This window comes from Melospiza georgiana, chromosome 17 (assembly GCF_028018845.1).
Source record: "Melospiza georgiana isolate bMelGeo1 chromosome 17, bMelGeo1.pri, whole genome shotgun sequence".
Taxonomy (NCBI): domain Eukaryota; kingdom Metazoa; phylum Chordata; class Aves; order Passeriformes; family Passerellidae; genus Melospiza; species Melospiza georgiana.
Window position 1 is genome coordinate 4,498,340 of NC_080446.1, and position 16,209 is coordinate 4,514,548.

Genomic DNA, 16,209 nt, shown 5'->3' on the forward strand with positions numbered 1-16,209 from the left:
ACCAAAGTGGTTTCTTTTGACATTACATTTGTGCTCTTGTAAAAGGCATGAAGCCAAGAGCAAATATCCATCCCAGAACAACCAAACATTGCTGCAGTGCCACGGCCATGCTGGCTCAGGGGATCTGGGACAAGCCTGACAAGAAATTCTCATTACCTCCTGCCCCAGTGCAGGATGCCACCACAGCCTCGTGCTGTGCACAGCCCCAGGCCCTGCCTGAGACACACTCCTGAGCACACCAGGGCAGGAAAGCATGTTTGTACAGAGAATCCTGCTATTTTAGTGCCTTTTCATCATCTTCCCTGCCTCAGTGCAAGGGAACGTGCAAATGGAGAGCAGGGCTTTGCTGCAGGTGCCAGCCCCTGCAGGCAGGCAGTGCCTCACTTCCAAGGTGTGTAACAAATGGAAAAGGAACAACCTTTTCCTTGCTTAAAACGCTTCTCTAAATTTTTCACCGAGCATCTTGCTTTTCCATTTGTTCTGCTTCTGTTCATGCTTGTCTCTCCCATTTGTTCTTATTCTTGTGCAGCTGCAGAAGGACCCTGGTGGCACTGAGGCAACTGCATGTGCAGGGGGTGGAGGGGTGGAACTGCTTAAGTTGACATTTTACAGAGAAATACATTTCAGCACAGCAACCTCTCCTCTTTCCCCAAAATAATTAAAATAGGTAACACAAAACAACCCTAAAAACAAACTAACAAAAAAGAATCAAAACATTTTCATTGAGACTTTATCAAAGAAACAACAAGTGAGGCTTCAGCCAAATAGGAAATCATGTCCAGTCACTGGGAATTCCCTCTGCAAATGGAAGCTCTGTCCCCATCACTTGGGCTCTCTCCTTCTAGGGGGAGATCGCAGTCAACCTACAGATTTCAGCCCAAGCAGAAGAGGGCTCCTTTTAAGAGAAACTCCACATTTCATTGCCTAAGAAGAGCTTGGGTGAGCAGGCAAAGGGTCAAGTCCAGGCTGAGCCTCCCTGAGCAGGGGAACCTCAGGGCAGGCTCCTCAAGGAGCTCTTTTCTCAAAGCACCCTCATGAGCACAGCCCAACAGCACAGAGGCTGCAGCAGGCTGAGCATGGCGCAGAGGGCAGTGCTGGCTTATCTCCAGAAAGGAGATGACTTTTCAGCAGGGTTTTTAGGCAAAAGCAGCTCTGCCTGCACCCCCTCCCCTGCTTCCCCCTGATCCACAACAATACTTGAACTCGTTGGCAAAGAGAAACTAAATTGGACAAGGACAGAAGGATAATTAAAACCCTGCATCTTCTGTTAGCTTTGTCCAGGCAGGAAAGGAGACCTTAAAGCTGCCCTGAATGGGGATAAAGCCTCCAAGGGGCCTTGCAGCCAGCTCCAAGGAACCATGAGGAGCTCCACACCTGTGATGGTGCTCACAGGGGTTCTTGGATGAGGGAAGAGATGAGGATCTGACTCCATGTTTCAGAAGGCTTGATTTATTATTATATATATTACATTAAAACTATACTAAAATAATAGAAGAAAGGATTTCATCAGAAGGCTGGCTGAGAATAGAATAGCAAAGAATGATAACAAAGGTTTGTGGCTCGGACTCTGATTGGCCATTAATTACAAACATCCAACATGAGACCAATCACAGATGCACCTGTTGCATTCCGCAGCAGCAGATACTCAATGTTTACATTTTGTTCCTGAGGCCTCACAGCTTCTCAGGAGGAAATATCCTAAGGAAAGGATTCTCCATAAAAGATGTCTGTGACACACAGACAGTGTGGCCCTTGTGGGGTGCCCTGTGTGCTCCCTGTCCAGCACCCACCAGGTGCCTGCAGTCCCAGAACGAGCCCTGTTCCTCCTGCCAGCTGGCCAAGGGGGCACAGGGCAGCGGGAGGAGCAGCATGCCCCCCCTGGGACGGGAGCAGGGCAGGACCAGCAGGGCCAGCCCCAGCCATGCAGCTCCTGCCTCCCCAGCTGCCCCTGAGCTCTGCAGGGCTGCCAGGCCACGGCCCAGGGTGCTTCCAGTGTCTGAAAATCATCCCAGGGGCTCCATCCCGGTTATTTATAGGAGCTTATTCCAGAAAATCTCAGTGGGGATTGGAGCCCTGCTATGCTAAATCCTCTCCAAACACAAATTAACAGACCCCAGACCGGGCTTGCTGCTCAAATTGTGATTTAAAGTCTGTGCAGAGATGGCAGGTCAGAAGGAATCCTTCCCCAGGAATATGCTTCAGACCTCAAAATATTCATTGCCATCTGTCCTTTTGTGTCCTGGGTGCACAGAGCTGCTCTCAGAGCCCTGCCCTGGCAGGGTGATGCCAAGGCTCCCGAGGAGCATTCACAGATGATAACCCAGGAAATGCAGGCTCCTGGTGGAGACAAAGTGAGTGGGCTGGGCAATCCTGCCAGGCTGCCTGCTCTGGGACAGCCCAGTGCTGCTCCTTGCAGACAGAAAGTCTTTGGGGCTGATTGCATTATAATTTAATCCATCCTTCAGCGATTTTAGCTCTTGAGGTGGTTGTTATTATACACCTCAGCAGAAGTTCACCAGGAACAAAATGAGGTTGCAGTCCTCTAGGGGAAGCTGACAAGAGTCACAAATCCATCTTTGTGGATACAGATTTAAGCTTAGGTCCAAATAATTAGTTCTTTACCCAGGCCTTAAGCTAAGGAGACAGTGAGTCCATCTGTAGGGGCTGCAGCACCCTCACATTCCCTCTCCACACTCATTTGTAAAGCAAGGGGTCAGTGCTGGATGTGGCTCACAGTCAGGAGCCCCAATACAGGGAGGGCAGGATGATCCAGAGCTCCAGGAGGAGCTTTCCCAGGGACCACAGAGAGCCCCTGGCTCTGAACTGAGGCTCATGTGGATAAACAGACTTTTCCCACCTTCTCCCTTCTGCAGGCAGCCTCGTGCTGCTGTGGCACCATGTCTGGTCACCATCAGTCCAGCAGGATGGGAGGAGGGAGGCTGGGACTATCTGTGCCTTTAGCACCACTCATCAGAGACTCAGGAAAGCCTGTTGTCAGTGCCAACAGCGTGAGAGCCCTGGGAGATGGGAGGTGGCCTTGTCCCTGTCCTCCCAGGAGCTGCTCCCTTCTCCCCCTGCCCTATTTTGGTGTTTTGGGAACAAACCCACCCTGCAGGCCAGGCTGTGAGCCCCAGAGACCTGGCAAGTCCAGCTCATGTTTCAGCCCTTCTGCTCCCCACAGGATCACCCAAACCCATCAGGGCACCCCCAGCCTCCCCTTCTCCCCTCCTGCCCCTCAGTGGCTGTGGGGACACCATGGGGACACCATGGGGACACATCTCTCAGGCTGCCACTGAGGAGTGATGGCTCCATCAGCCTCCCTCTGCCTGCCTGAGCCTTCCCTTATTTATTCCCCACTTGGAGCTACGGCCTGTGGCTGCTGAAGCATTTGGAAGTTTGTGTAAAGGTTTTATTGCTTCATTTTTAACCTCTGCACAAATGTCTACATCATTAGCTGGGGTTTTTTCACCCTGGATCACATCCCTCTGTGCTTTTATCCTCCCCATGCCAGGTACAGTGGAATGGGGACATTTATTAATGCTGAGGTTCTTTCTCTCAAAGAGGGAGTTGGTCTGGATTTTTTTCCATGCCATATGTGCACACACAAGGTCTGGCTCTCCACCACTCTCTTCATTCCCAGGTCTCGACTCCTCAACTACAACCAAACCCAGCCCAGTTCCTCTCCCACAGCCAGGGCTGGTTGTGGGGTCAGCAATGCAAAGCCATGGCACACAGAGCAGCACCAAAACCTCCCATTGAGAGGTTCCTGGCACACAGAGCCCACTTCCACCATGGAAACACCAAAACCTGGCTTGGAAAACCAAAGCTGTGACCAAGATCACAGCCACCACCTCCCTCAGCCCCCTGGCTCATGCCAGGCCATGGCTGATCCCCAAGGCTGGCAAACTCTGCGTTATCACTCATTTGTGATGCCCTGCTTTGAATTCCCACGAACAGGAGCCTGTCCACCCCCTGCCACTCAGGTAATGACCATGACAAACCCCACAGGTGGGAAGCTGGAGCTGGGCTGTGCCACCAACAGCCCCAATCCTCTCCCAAAGGAGAAGCTGCAGGAGATGCAGTCCCACCTCAGGAGCAGAGATCCCTTCCCCACCCTCATTTCACTTCTGAACCCACCACAGCAAAACACCTGATCACACCCCGTGCAACAAGGGGTTAAAAAGTGCAGGTGTTGTAAAATTTATCCTGCCCTGGCATCCCTGTCTGATCTCCTTGCTTTTCCACAAGCAATAAAGATGCAGCACGGATTTTCTTCTTCCTTTTGAAGATGTGCTCCTGCAGCCCTGGGCACACACATTGGCCATTTTGCCCTCACCCTGGCTGGGCTTGGCACAATTTTCCTGGTGTGAGAACAGCCCTCGTCCTTTTCCTGGCACAATTTTCCTGCTTTGAGACCACCCCTTGTCCTTGTGAGCAGGCCCAACCCTCAGCCAGGCACAGAGCACACCAGCAGTGACTGGGAACTCCAATAATCCCTCAGTTCCTTGGGCTTCAGGGGCCACTTTGCTGCCACCAGTGGCACAACTCAGCCCCAGGAGCAGCGTGCTCAGCGTTTGTGATCACCTCAGGCCACGCATTCAAGGTGGGGGATAAGATATGCAGAGCGAAATCCCCCCAGAGCAGGAATGTGCCTCTGCAGCATCAGCGATGCAGGCGGTGTGTCGGGGATTATCCGCCCTCACGGCGTGGAGGGAAGATGCATTTCCAGATGATAATAGCAATGACACACGTTGCTTTTTCCCCTTTCTGCTGACACACAATTTAGCAGTCACTGCAGAATTTTCTCCCCATTTAAAATTTCCATTTAATAGCCAAGGAGCTCATGTTAATTCAGATGATCTTTCCCACAGCACAGTGAGGAAGGGTGCCTCTCCCAGAAGCTTTTTTCCCAGTCTCAGTGGCTGTGGATAATAAAAAAAATATCTCCTGTGGCTTCCCAAAGGCCACAGAGAACTGTGTCCTTTCCCACTCTATCAAACTCCACTTGACCCAAGCCTGGGCAGGGTCAACACTGTTTAAAAATTACACTCTCCTAATAGCATCTCCTCCTGGGAGGGGTCCAAGGGGGTTTCTCAGTGTGTTTTCAGGACTGAAGGAGATGCAGTGAGTGTCCTGCAGGCAGGATCCCCATGGCAGCGGGCCAGGCACTGGTGGGGACAGCACAGTGGGATACAGGGACAGAGGGACGAAAAACCTACAGGCACCCCCAGCTCAGGGGGATGTGCTTGCTCCCCATGTGCTCCTCTGTCCTCCCCTGCAGACCTCACCCTCAGAGGGTTGGGCAAGACAGGAATATTTTACATGTGCTCCTTGGTTTTACTCCAGTTTTCCCATTTCCCCTGGCCCTACCCCAACGCCAGGCTGAGCACAGGGTGAGGGTGACCCTGGCCCTGCCAGCAGAGAGGGGAGCAGGGCTGTGCCCCCCTGACCCCCAGCTCTCTCAGCGGCCAATGAAGGTTTTCTCTTGGCAACTCACCCCAGATGGGAAATTGCATCTTGCTTTTATTTATGAATTTTTCCAACCAAGTGTAGCTGGCGGTCAGGAGAACCCAGGGAGCAAACTTCCTCCTCACTTGAACAAACACCAAAACCATGACAAAATTCTCTCCTGTCCATTGCAGCTGCATAAATTCACTTATCCTTGTATTCTATCCATATATTCACTTATCCTATAGAGCAGAAACATGGGGCACTGCTTAATGAAGGATGTGGGTGTGGAGGCTCCAGGAGCAGAGATTTCACAGCAAATCTGGCTGTGAGCACAGCCAGGGCACATAGAGAGCACATTAATGCTTTGTGCACTGATCCCCCTGCCTAAATCACGGCTAAATCCATTCTGAGGGAAGGAACTCCTGTGCTGAGCAGTCCTGGGCTCTCTGCTCTTGCTGAACTTTATTATTTACCCAAAAGCATCCCATGCATGGAGCTAGAGAAGTGAGGGAATCTCCACACAGACCTCAGAGAATGCCAGCCCACCCAAAGCCCATCCCTCATTCCTCTCCCTCCCCTGAAACAATGATATAAACCCACATAAACTCAGCGTTTTCAACTCCTTCTTCTTTTTTTTCTTTTAATGGTAGGACATAATTCAGGTTATTGCCAAGAACTGCAAATTGTTTACCAGCCTTGTGCAAACAAAGACTGATCAGCCACAGAAGCACAGCCCTGAGGCTTTCCAGCAACCTGGAATTCTTTAATTACTTAACAAAAGCTCTGCCTTACTTTTGTTTTTGAGGTTTTTTTCCCCTTTCCTTCAGCTGTTACCTTGGAAAACCACAATCCTGGATGCCTTCCATACCACAGGCCGCTAAAAACCTCGTTTAGTGATGATTTTGCCCAAGCAGTTCCCAGCTGGGATGGAAGCAGGGCTGTGCTCTGTCAGGAAGAGCTGCCTGGGACCAGCAAAAAGCCCTGGCAGGACTTTCCTGGTGGTGAAAGTTTTTCCTGAACACACACATGTGCTCGTGGACACATGGAATCAGCATCCCCCAATTTCCCCCTGGTTTTATACCTGGATCTTTGCTCAGGTCTGGTTTTGGCCACCCCAGGAAGTGTTTTGGAGACAAGCAGGCAGATGAGTTTTCACAGACATAATGGGAAAGAAAAGCAGGCACTGGGAATGGAGTGCAGCTCTCAAAAATGGGCAAAACCCATCACTCCTCCAGCAGCAAGAGGAGGGAGAAAGGAATCCCCATCCTTTAGCTCTCACCTAACACAGGAACCACCCCAGCATAGTCAGGGAACAGCAAGGCAGGTGGAAGGTAGAGTTCACTAAAAATTTAGTAAGATGCCTCATTTTTACCATCTCAAAAAAGCCTCCAGCCCCTTTTCATTGAAAAAATAATCTGCACATTTGGAAAAAAAAAAATAAAACGACCCAAAACTTATTAACAAGGGAGCCAAATTTGCATTGCATTAACCGAGGAGCAGTTCAAGGTGCAGAATAATTCAGTGCCAGTCTCAGGGAGGTGTCTGTGCAGGGTAAATAAGGCTCGTGCACAGCAGCTCAGTGTAAGCTGTCATTGCAGCCAAGGCATCAGTCAGGAGAAAAACAGAACCTTGGAGGATCTCAGAATACATAAATTAAACATGCTTACCACTTGCCATCAGCGAAAAAGTCCTAAAAAAAATTTAAAAAGCTGCCTTTAGAGCTCCCCCCTCACACACACACACACCCATCCTTATCTCTACTGCTTCTCCTTGCAGCATAAATTCAGTTTCCAACATCTCTGTTTTCAGACACCCAAATGGACTCTGAGGAAAAGGGGGATGGTGCAAAACAAACCCCAAAATTTGGCAGAGCTGTGGAAATGCCAGCTCAGCACAGAGAGATGGCATCAGCACCAAGTGGTGATTCCTGGGCTTTGAGGAGAGCAGGAAAGGCAGGACAGGGTGAGCTGAGCTCTCAGCATGCCCCAGAACCCCAATTTCCATCCTGGGCCCTGGACAGCCCTGGCACCCATGGCATCCCCCTGGCAAACAACCCCATCAATCCCCAATCAAAGCCCTGGCAGCGCCAATGTCACAGGCAAATGCAGTGAATTGATTTGCCATAAGTCATATTTACTGTCTCAGCCATAAATGTGTCAAAGCCAATCTTTTTAACTGTAAATAATGCCAGGAATTCTCCTTTTTTTAGAAGTCTCCACGACAGAACCTCCAGCAGAGAACAGGAAGCGCCGTATTAAACTGTGGGGGTGTCAGAGCTGTGTGTACAAAAATATCTGATCCAGACAAGTTTTCCTTCATCCTCTGGGATCTGCCATGGGTGGGGAGGCCGAGAGGGAGGTGGGATGGTGGCAGGATGGGAGGGAGGTGCAGGTGAGACCCCACACACGGCGCTGCCCAGCAAAGAGAGACGCTCAGGAGGGAGGGCTGATGTTGCCTTGCACTTGTCACCGACATCTTTTAATGAAAAATCCTTTCCTTAGGATTTGTCCTCCTGAGAAGCTGAGAGGCCTCAGGAACAAAATGTAAACATTGATTATCTGCTGCTGTGGAATGCAACAGGTGCATCTGGGATTGGCTCATGTTGTTGTTTCTAATTAATGGCGAATCACAGTCAGCTGGCTCAGACTCTCTGTCCGAGACAGAAGCTTTGTTATCATTCATGCCTTTCTATTCTTAGCTTAGCTAGCCTTCTGATGAAACCTTTTCTTCTATTCTTTTAGTATAGTTTTAATGTAATATATATCATAAAATAATAAATCAAGCCTTCTGAAACCTGGAGTCAGATCCTCATCTCTTCCCTCATCCAAGAACCCCTGTGAACTCTTGAACATGCACTGGGTTTGGTTTCCTTCAGCTCCTGGGCGAATTGCACCCCTAGAGCTCCTTGGCACTGCTTTTTGGGATGGTAAAAAATGATAAATCTTTTTTGATAAAGCTCAGGGTGGGTGGCTCTGAGATGGAGCCTGCTCACTGCCAGCCTGAGTGCTGCCAGACCCCCAGAGCTCCCTGTGGCTCTGTGTGTGGATCCCTGCCTCACAAACAGGGATTTGGGCAGTGAGACCATTGCACTCAGCCTGTTCAGGGTCTTGGTTCTCACTGAAACACCCAGAGCAGCATCCAAGCTCAAAGCACTGCCTCATGCTCTGCTCTGCATCCCAGCTGTGAGGCAAACACAGTGCACTCCCAGAGCAGGCAGAGACAGGGCTGCAGTAATTGATGTCAAACTGCCCGTCCTGCCAAGGCTTTGGGCTGATCTGACAGCACCAATGGAAATCACAGCTTTAGGTTTAAGAGAAAGCTCTCCCTGAGAGGGAGCCTGAGCTCCTGTCCTCCCCCTGCTATTTGAGCAGCCTTGGGAAACATCTCCTGACACATCCCTCACCTCCTCCCCGTCTGTCAGGACCATCTTGGTGGTGTTTTCCTCCTCCCCTCTCCTTTCTTTGCACTCATTTCTCTTTTCATCATTCTCCCGTCTCTGCTGACAGATCAAAGCTCTGCCCCCAAACCCATCTAATCACAGCCAATCATTCCCGTTTCCCCGGAGTTACACAACAAAAGCAGGGGGTGAGGCTGCAGGAGGGTCCCTTTGGCACAGGGATGAGAGCACCAGCCCCTCCCCAGCCTCTCCCTGTCCCTCCTCAGGGACAAAGCCCCATGTCCAACCCCACCAAACGAGCCCCACGGCTGGAAGGAGCAGTGGGGCACAGAGGTGTTTGTGAGCTCTCCTCCAGCTCAGCCCTGAGCTGAGGATCCCTGTGCCTCCACCACAAGGCTTTGCCTCCACCGTGCTTGGCTGATACCACTCCATCTGTCCTGTGCTGCCTGTGGAGCCACAGAGGAACCCCTCAGAATCCTGTCCCAGCCATGACCCACAGCCATCCCTGCTCTCCCTGGCAAAAACCACCTTGGGACACCCTGACCCTGCTCCCACCTGGCTCAAAATGAACATTTTTGGGCACAGGACACCTTCTCAGAGGGTTTGGGTTTCTCCTGCTGTCACATAAGTGCTGAAGCACAGCCAAGGCTCTGCAGCAAGTGGAGGAGCTGCTTGGCTCATGGTGGAGTGAAGGGCTCAGAGAATGAGAGAATAAACTGAGCTGGAAGGGACCCACAGGGACTGAGCCCAGTCCTTGCTGCAGACACCAGAATGGTGTGGTTTAGTGGTGTCCTTGCAGAGCTTGGGCTTGGGGGTCTTTTCCAACCATAATAACTCTATCAGTCCCTGATTTCTGTGTCTGCCTGACCTCCCACTTGCCCTGGTACAACGGAACCACCATCCACTCTGAAACCTCTCTGCCCTGCCCAGCTCTGGGCTCCACTCAGTGTTAAACTGCAGGAGCTGCAGATGGGATTTCCCACTGGAAATCAGAAATAAGGGCACTGCTTTGTGGACTTCCAGCTCCCTGATCATTAAAGACAGCATCTTTCCAGATCAGCACAAATCTCCCACTAAACATCTCCAAATCAGAAGGAACTCAATGGAGGCAGCAATTAGGAGCAATTGCTGCACAGACAGAAAAATAATTAATCAGTGTTTCTTTGGAAAAGCAACTGGGAGAGCACCTGAGCTGGGGTGGAACAGCTCCCTGGCCACCCCTGTGATCCGGGCATTTTCCACAGTTTTACATGGGGATAGAAGTAAACCAAAAAGGGTCTGCGTTAATTTTGTTTGCTAAATAATGAAAGGTGGAAGCACCAGGAAGCCTTGGGAAAGGACACTCCAGGTGGGAAGGACAGGATGACACTGCCCTGACTGAGGACAATTTCAGTGTCCACCTCTATCAATGCCACCTCCAAACACCCAAACACTGCTCCACTGGGGCAAGCCATGGCCTGATGCATCATTTCTTTATTTTTTTAACAGGTTTTCCAATTTGTGTCATGCGCAGCATCTCTGGGGCTTTGTCTGGGAGCTGTTGGAAGCACAGGGATGCTGGAATCTGCCCCTCCTGGAGGCTCTTACAATGGAGGATGTCCCTCACTGGAGCAGCCTGGACACACAAATTCACCGTTGCATATTCAACAGCGCCAGTTTGCCTCCTGAACTCTAATTTACTCAAGGTCTCCATGGGATCCTAAATGGACTTTGAGATATTTCATAAATGGACCATTAGTATTCCCTTGGTTTTCCACGTTCGGCAGTGTCAACATGTTTCTAAAGTATGGCAGAGCTTCCCAAACGAGTCAGGCTCCCTCCCTGTATCTCAAACTGAGCTCTCTGCTTTCCTCTGCTGCTCCAGACCAACCTGACACAGCCAAGGGAGTGGATGTGAAACCCCCAAAAAGCTCCTGCATTAGATCCTCACAGCAGCAAAGCCCCTCTTTAAATCCAATATAGAACACAGCCCCTTCCTTCCATCCACTGGCAAAGTTTAAACTCCAAGGATAAAACCTGCCACCAATTAAAAGGAAAAACGTGCAGTGCTGAAGGCTGCAGAGGGGAGGTGGTGCTGGATGAGGCACAGCACCGAGGGCAGAGCGTGCTTGGACGCTTGATTTAATTTGGGCTGAGAATTACACGCTTATCCACATTTTTTTTCCAGGCTAATTGGGAATTTCACAGCTTTCCACGAGTGGCCCAGGGATGATTACCAAGGCACCTGGCTCTGCTCAGCCCAGCAGTGCTGGGAGCAGGGCGGGCAGAGCCTGGGATGGCTCCAGCCCCAGGGATGCAGGGATGTGGGATGGTTCAGAGCTCCCTGGAGATGGAGAGCAAGGCAAGGTCAGGCTGTGAGAAACAACTGCTCACTTGGAAAACTTAAAAAAGGATTATTAAACCTTAACAAAAATACAGCAAAGAGCTGCATAAGGAAAAAGCTGCAGTGCTGGGAACTGCCCTTGTGGATACCACATGGCTGGTTCAACTTGAGGATGGATGCTCAGGCTTTTATACCCCTGGGGTTGCATCAGCCCTCCCCAAGTCTGTCAGGCAGTTCTTCTTTGCCATTTATCTGCTTTCTTGTTTCTGGATTGGAGCTCCATGCCTCACCCCCTGAGCACCCCCAAGCTTTTCCATTCCCAGCTGCCCCATGCAAGGAGCACACGTGCAGCTTCTTTTACCTGTCCTGGACATCCCAGGCTGTCTGATGGTCACAATACAGGGGGAAAGGGAACTGTGGGGAGAGCAGAGGACATCTGTCAGAATTTAGGACATCCCTCTGGCTCTCCTGGATTGCCAGAACTCCTAAAAGGGAGCTCAGACACCCTGGCACAGAGCCCAAGACACCTTGACTTTGATTATGGCCCATAGAAAAAATTACCAACCTTATATGAGGATCTGCGAGCCAGGAAAGTCTAAGTAGAATAATAGTTAGTTTGTCACAGGGTTAAAAATAGATTTTTTGAGGTTTTTAGAATGGAAGTTCAGGGGGCAAGATGGAGGAATCTGGACATATCCAGCCTTTCTCCTTCTTCCCCTTGGCCTCCATCTTCTGCTGTGATGTTGGCACTTTGGGATTGGTTTAGAGTAGAAGCTCAGTGTCCAACATAGGTGATAGGTACTGGGAATTTATGGTAAATATTGTACACATAGTTTTTAGTATAAAAAGATAACACCGCCCCAAGGGGGTCAGTGTGCCTCTGACCGTCTTGCTGGGTGGACCTTGGCTGGACAGGAGAAAGAATTTTATAGACAAGAAACAATAAACAACCCTGAGAATGAGACCAGAAGAGTTCTGACTCCTTCTTTGACCGCCAGGCTGGGAAAAGAGACTTTCTGATCCATCTTTACAACTTCCTGAAGGGTGGCTGTGGTGAGCTGGGGGTCGGCCTCTTTCTCCGGGTGACAACGGATAGAACAAGAGGACACAAGCTGCGTCAAGCGAGATGTAAGTTAGAATTAAGAAGGAAATATTTCACAGAAAGAGTGGTCAGATAATGGAATCATTTACCCAGTGAGGTGGTAGAGTCATCATCCCTTGAAGAATTCAAAAAAAGACTGGGTGTGGCACTTGCTGCCATGATCTAGTTGAACAGTTAGAACATCGGCTGGACTTGATGATCTTATAGGTCTCTTCCAGTCTTGAACTTCTGTGATTCTGTGATCTTGGGGTCACTCCGAGCAGCTGGAGACCCCGAGAGACACCTGAACCACAACAACACAACTATGCATCACTAAAGCTTTTCTTGACATTCACACAACAGTTACCTTTTAATTGCCAGAGCCGATCACCTCATTACCCACCGGTGACAAGGCGGAGACGCTGCCTTGGTGGGGAAGAGGAGAGCAGCCCTGCCTGCCTGCCTGCCTGCCATGGAGCCTCCTGTGGGGCTGGGAACCGCCTGGTGCGAGCGCTAATTACCCTAATTGCGGTCCAGGCTGAGCCTCCCACGCTGGGCTCGCCTGCAGTGGCGTTTCTGTGCTGGATTTTAGCGCAGACGAGGCAGAGCCGAGCTGTGCCGAGCCAGGACGCGCATGGAGGGGTTGGTGCTTCAGAGGCTGCTCTGCCCTTATCTCCCACCTCACTCACCACAGAATCAGACACGGAGCCCATGTGCAAAGGGGGCACTGCGGTAAAAAAAAAAAAAAAAAAAAAAAAAAAAAAAAAAAAAAAAACTTGAAAGTTGCTTATAGTTTTGTTCCATACAGGCAGCATTGATCTCCCAAAACATTGGCATTTCAAGGTGCAAATGAGCCTCTCCTGCCTCTTGCAGGCTTTTCTAACTCCTTGTAAGCGAGGTTAAAGGAGGTGTGAGAAGCACTTAATTACAAACACACCGAAGCCCTTTGACGAGCCCAAATGAGAGTTTGCCTAAGCAAGAATCATCATTTCAGTCCCAGCACAGAGCCACCGTAGTCTCTGAACCATGCACCGGGAGGTGAAGGCAGAATAATTTAAATAAAAGTCAGGGAAAAGAAATTCTTTGACTGCAAAGTTCATCAAGGAGAGTTGCTGTTTTTATACAAAGCTACTGATCTCAAGGGAGGGAAGAGTTTGCAGATCCAGGGAGGGAAAAACACAGAAAATTTGCTCAGAAGTCTGAAGAAACACAGACTGAAATTAATAGTGTGGGAGCTAACGCTTGGGTGAGTACTGCAAGAAATAGCCACTGAATTTGGAAGCTGAATTTTTAAACGTACTCACCTCATTTAGGCTGTTCCTCTCCTCACATTCACTTCCCATGAATATTCAAGCAGAGCAGAGAATTCTGGCAGGAATATTAGCGAGAGCAGTGCCAATATCAGAGCATATATTAGCTGGTCCTGGAAGGGATTCACAGGGAAGTGCATTCCAGAGCTGTAATTGCACTCAGCAGTGCCCTGGCAGTGCTGGACAGGGCCTGAGCCCAGAGCCAGGAGCTCCTGGGGCCATTCTGGGGGCTGGCACCTCCCCAGAGCCTGGGCAGCCCCAAAGGGACTGGCAGACCCAGGCAAAGGTGCAGAAACCAAGGTGGGATAAAGGAGACTGTGAAACAGAACCTGGGAGAACCTCAGCTGCAAAGCTCATTCCAACCCAAAAACCAAGGTAGGATACAGGAGCATGTGAAACAGAACCCAGGGGAGTCTCATCTCTAAAGCTCGCTCCTTCCACCCCAAAAACCAAGGTGGGATAAGGGAGGTTGTGAAACAGAACCTGGGAGTGTCTCAGTTCTAGAGCTCCTTCCAACCCCAAAACTAAGGTGGGACAAAGGAGACTGTGAAACAGAACTTGGGAGAACCTCTGCTCTAAAGCTCCTTCCAACCCAAAACCCGAGGTGGGATAAAGGAGACTGTGACACAGAACCCAGGAGAGCCTCAGCTCTAGAGCTCCTTCCACCCTGAGCTGTTCTGTGCCCATCCCATTATGGGAACACCAGGAGAAGAGCAGGACACGCCATGGGGACAGGGAACAGATGATCCCATTGAGTCTGCTCATCCTGATGAAGATGAGACCTGCCAGAGCTTTAGCAGATCCCATTCTCTTCAGGTGTGAATGGAGCACATTTGTCCCCCCGATGGCAGCGAAAATTCATTGATGCTCTTGATGCCTTTTGCTCAGCACACTCCAATTTCTCTGTCCAGCAGAGAAATGCAGACTGAAAGCCGTGGAAAAATCCTGGGTGGGACAGGGCTGGAGGATTTCCCTCCCAGCACTCACAGGATGGGGTCTGCAGAAGAAGATTTCAGGGATTTTCTCCTGTGCAGTCACACCTCAAGCCCTCTCCCCCAGCAGCTGAAAGCACATTGTTGCTGAGGAGGAAGGAGGGCTGGTCCAGCATTCCCCATTTTTGGCAATGTCCACACATCTTGGGCAGCCTCTAGCCAGTGAACGAGATGGCACTCCAAGGGAGGTGGCACTGAACATATGTCTCTGCAGTGCAATTATCCACAGAAGTTTGATTTAGAGGTAGCAGGGAGGTAGGTGCAGGTCCCACAATCTGTTTAGGGGAAGCTGTGCCTTTCACAGAATTCTGAGGCTGTTTGCAGGGAAATCAGATGTGACACAGAGCCAAGCTCAGCGATGGCAGTGCTGAGAGCAGGGGGATGACACCAAGGGAACCTGCAGGAGATGCATGAGCTCAGGTGTGTCTGGGCTGGGCTCAGGTGGGACCTTCCCACTGCCCAGAGGTCACAGCACAGCAAGAAGTTCTGCTGCTGCTCATGCTGGAAGTCTGAGTCCATTTCAAGCAATTTTCAGAGCTTTTTTTTTTTTTTGAGCTCCCAAATCTTAAAACAAACAAACAAAAAATTCTTTAAACAGACAAAAAAAAGTAAGCATCAGAGACCAAGTGCAATGTCCCCACAAGTGCAATGTCCCACAAGTGCAATGTCCTCACAAGTGCAATGTCCCCACATGTGCAATGTCCCACAAGTGCAATGTCCCCACATGTGCCCAGGAGCAGGAGGGAGCCAGTGCTGATCCCCAGCCTGCAGCAGGGCCCTGCTGGTCAGACAGGCTGCTCCATGGAAGGCTTGAAAGAAATAATTAGGTACAGTAGTTTAAAACACACACAGCAGCATTCTGCTGGTCAGATGACCTTAATTAGGCTGTAAAGTGTGGAAAATGTTAATAGGAAACAGTGCCTGCCTGGAGATGATAAATAAAATGCATTGATCTCTAAGTACCAAGCTGGCAATTCTTTATTTGGAGGAAAAATATATGATTAAAAGTAATCCAGCAGTAAATATAGTAAATCTGCTGTGGGACAGTTTAGTCAGGCACATCTCTGCCTCCAATGCAGGAGCAGCTGCATGGAGCCTCAGGTCAGCTCTGTACCTGTCCTTGCCAGCCTCAGGGCTCCCTGCAGTCACTGATGCTGCTGGTGAGGCAGAGGGAGATTCCCTTGGAAAATTCCACTTGAATTCCCAAATGCCAAGGTGGGGAGGTCATCACTCACCTGCCTGTGTCACCTCCATCCTCACCTGCTGTCACCTGCAGCTCCTGGAAGCCTCACGTGGCTCCTCCAGGGCACAGCTCCCATTTCCTCAGTGCCTCCTGCAGAACCTCAGAGCCTGGAGGGTCAGTGCATGGGGGAATCACACCTGGGAGGGTCAGTGAACGGGGCAAACACACCTGGAGGGTCAGTGCTTGGTGCCAGCACACCTGAGGGTCAGTGCATGGTGCCAGCACACCTGGAGGGTCAGTGCATGGGGGAATCACACCTGGAGGGTCAGTGGATGGTGTAAACACACCTGAGGGTCAGTGCATGGTGCCAGCACACTCTGGCACACCTGGGGCCAGGTGGAGCCAGGTTTTCAGTACCTGCTCATGGCCAGCCTGGCTATAAAGTGATTCTCTGCAGACCAGGAGCTCATTA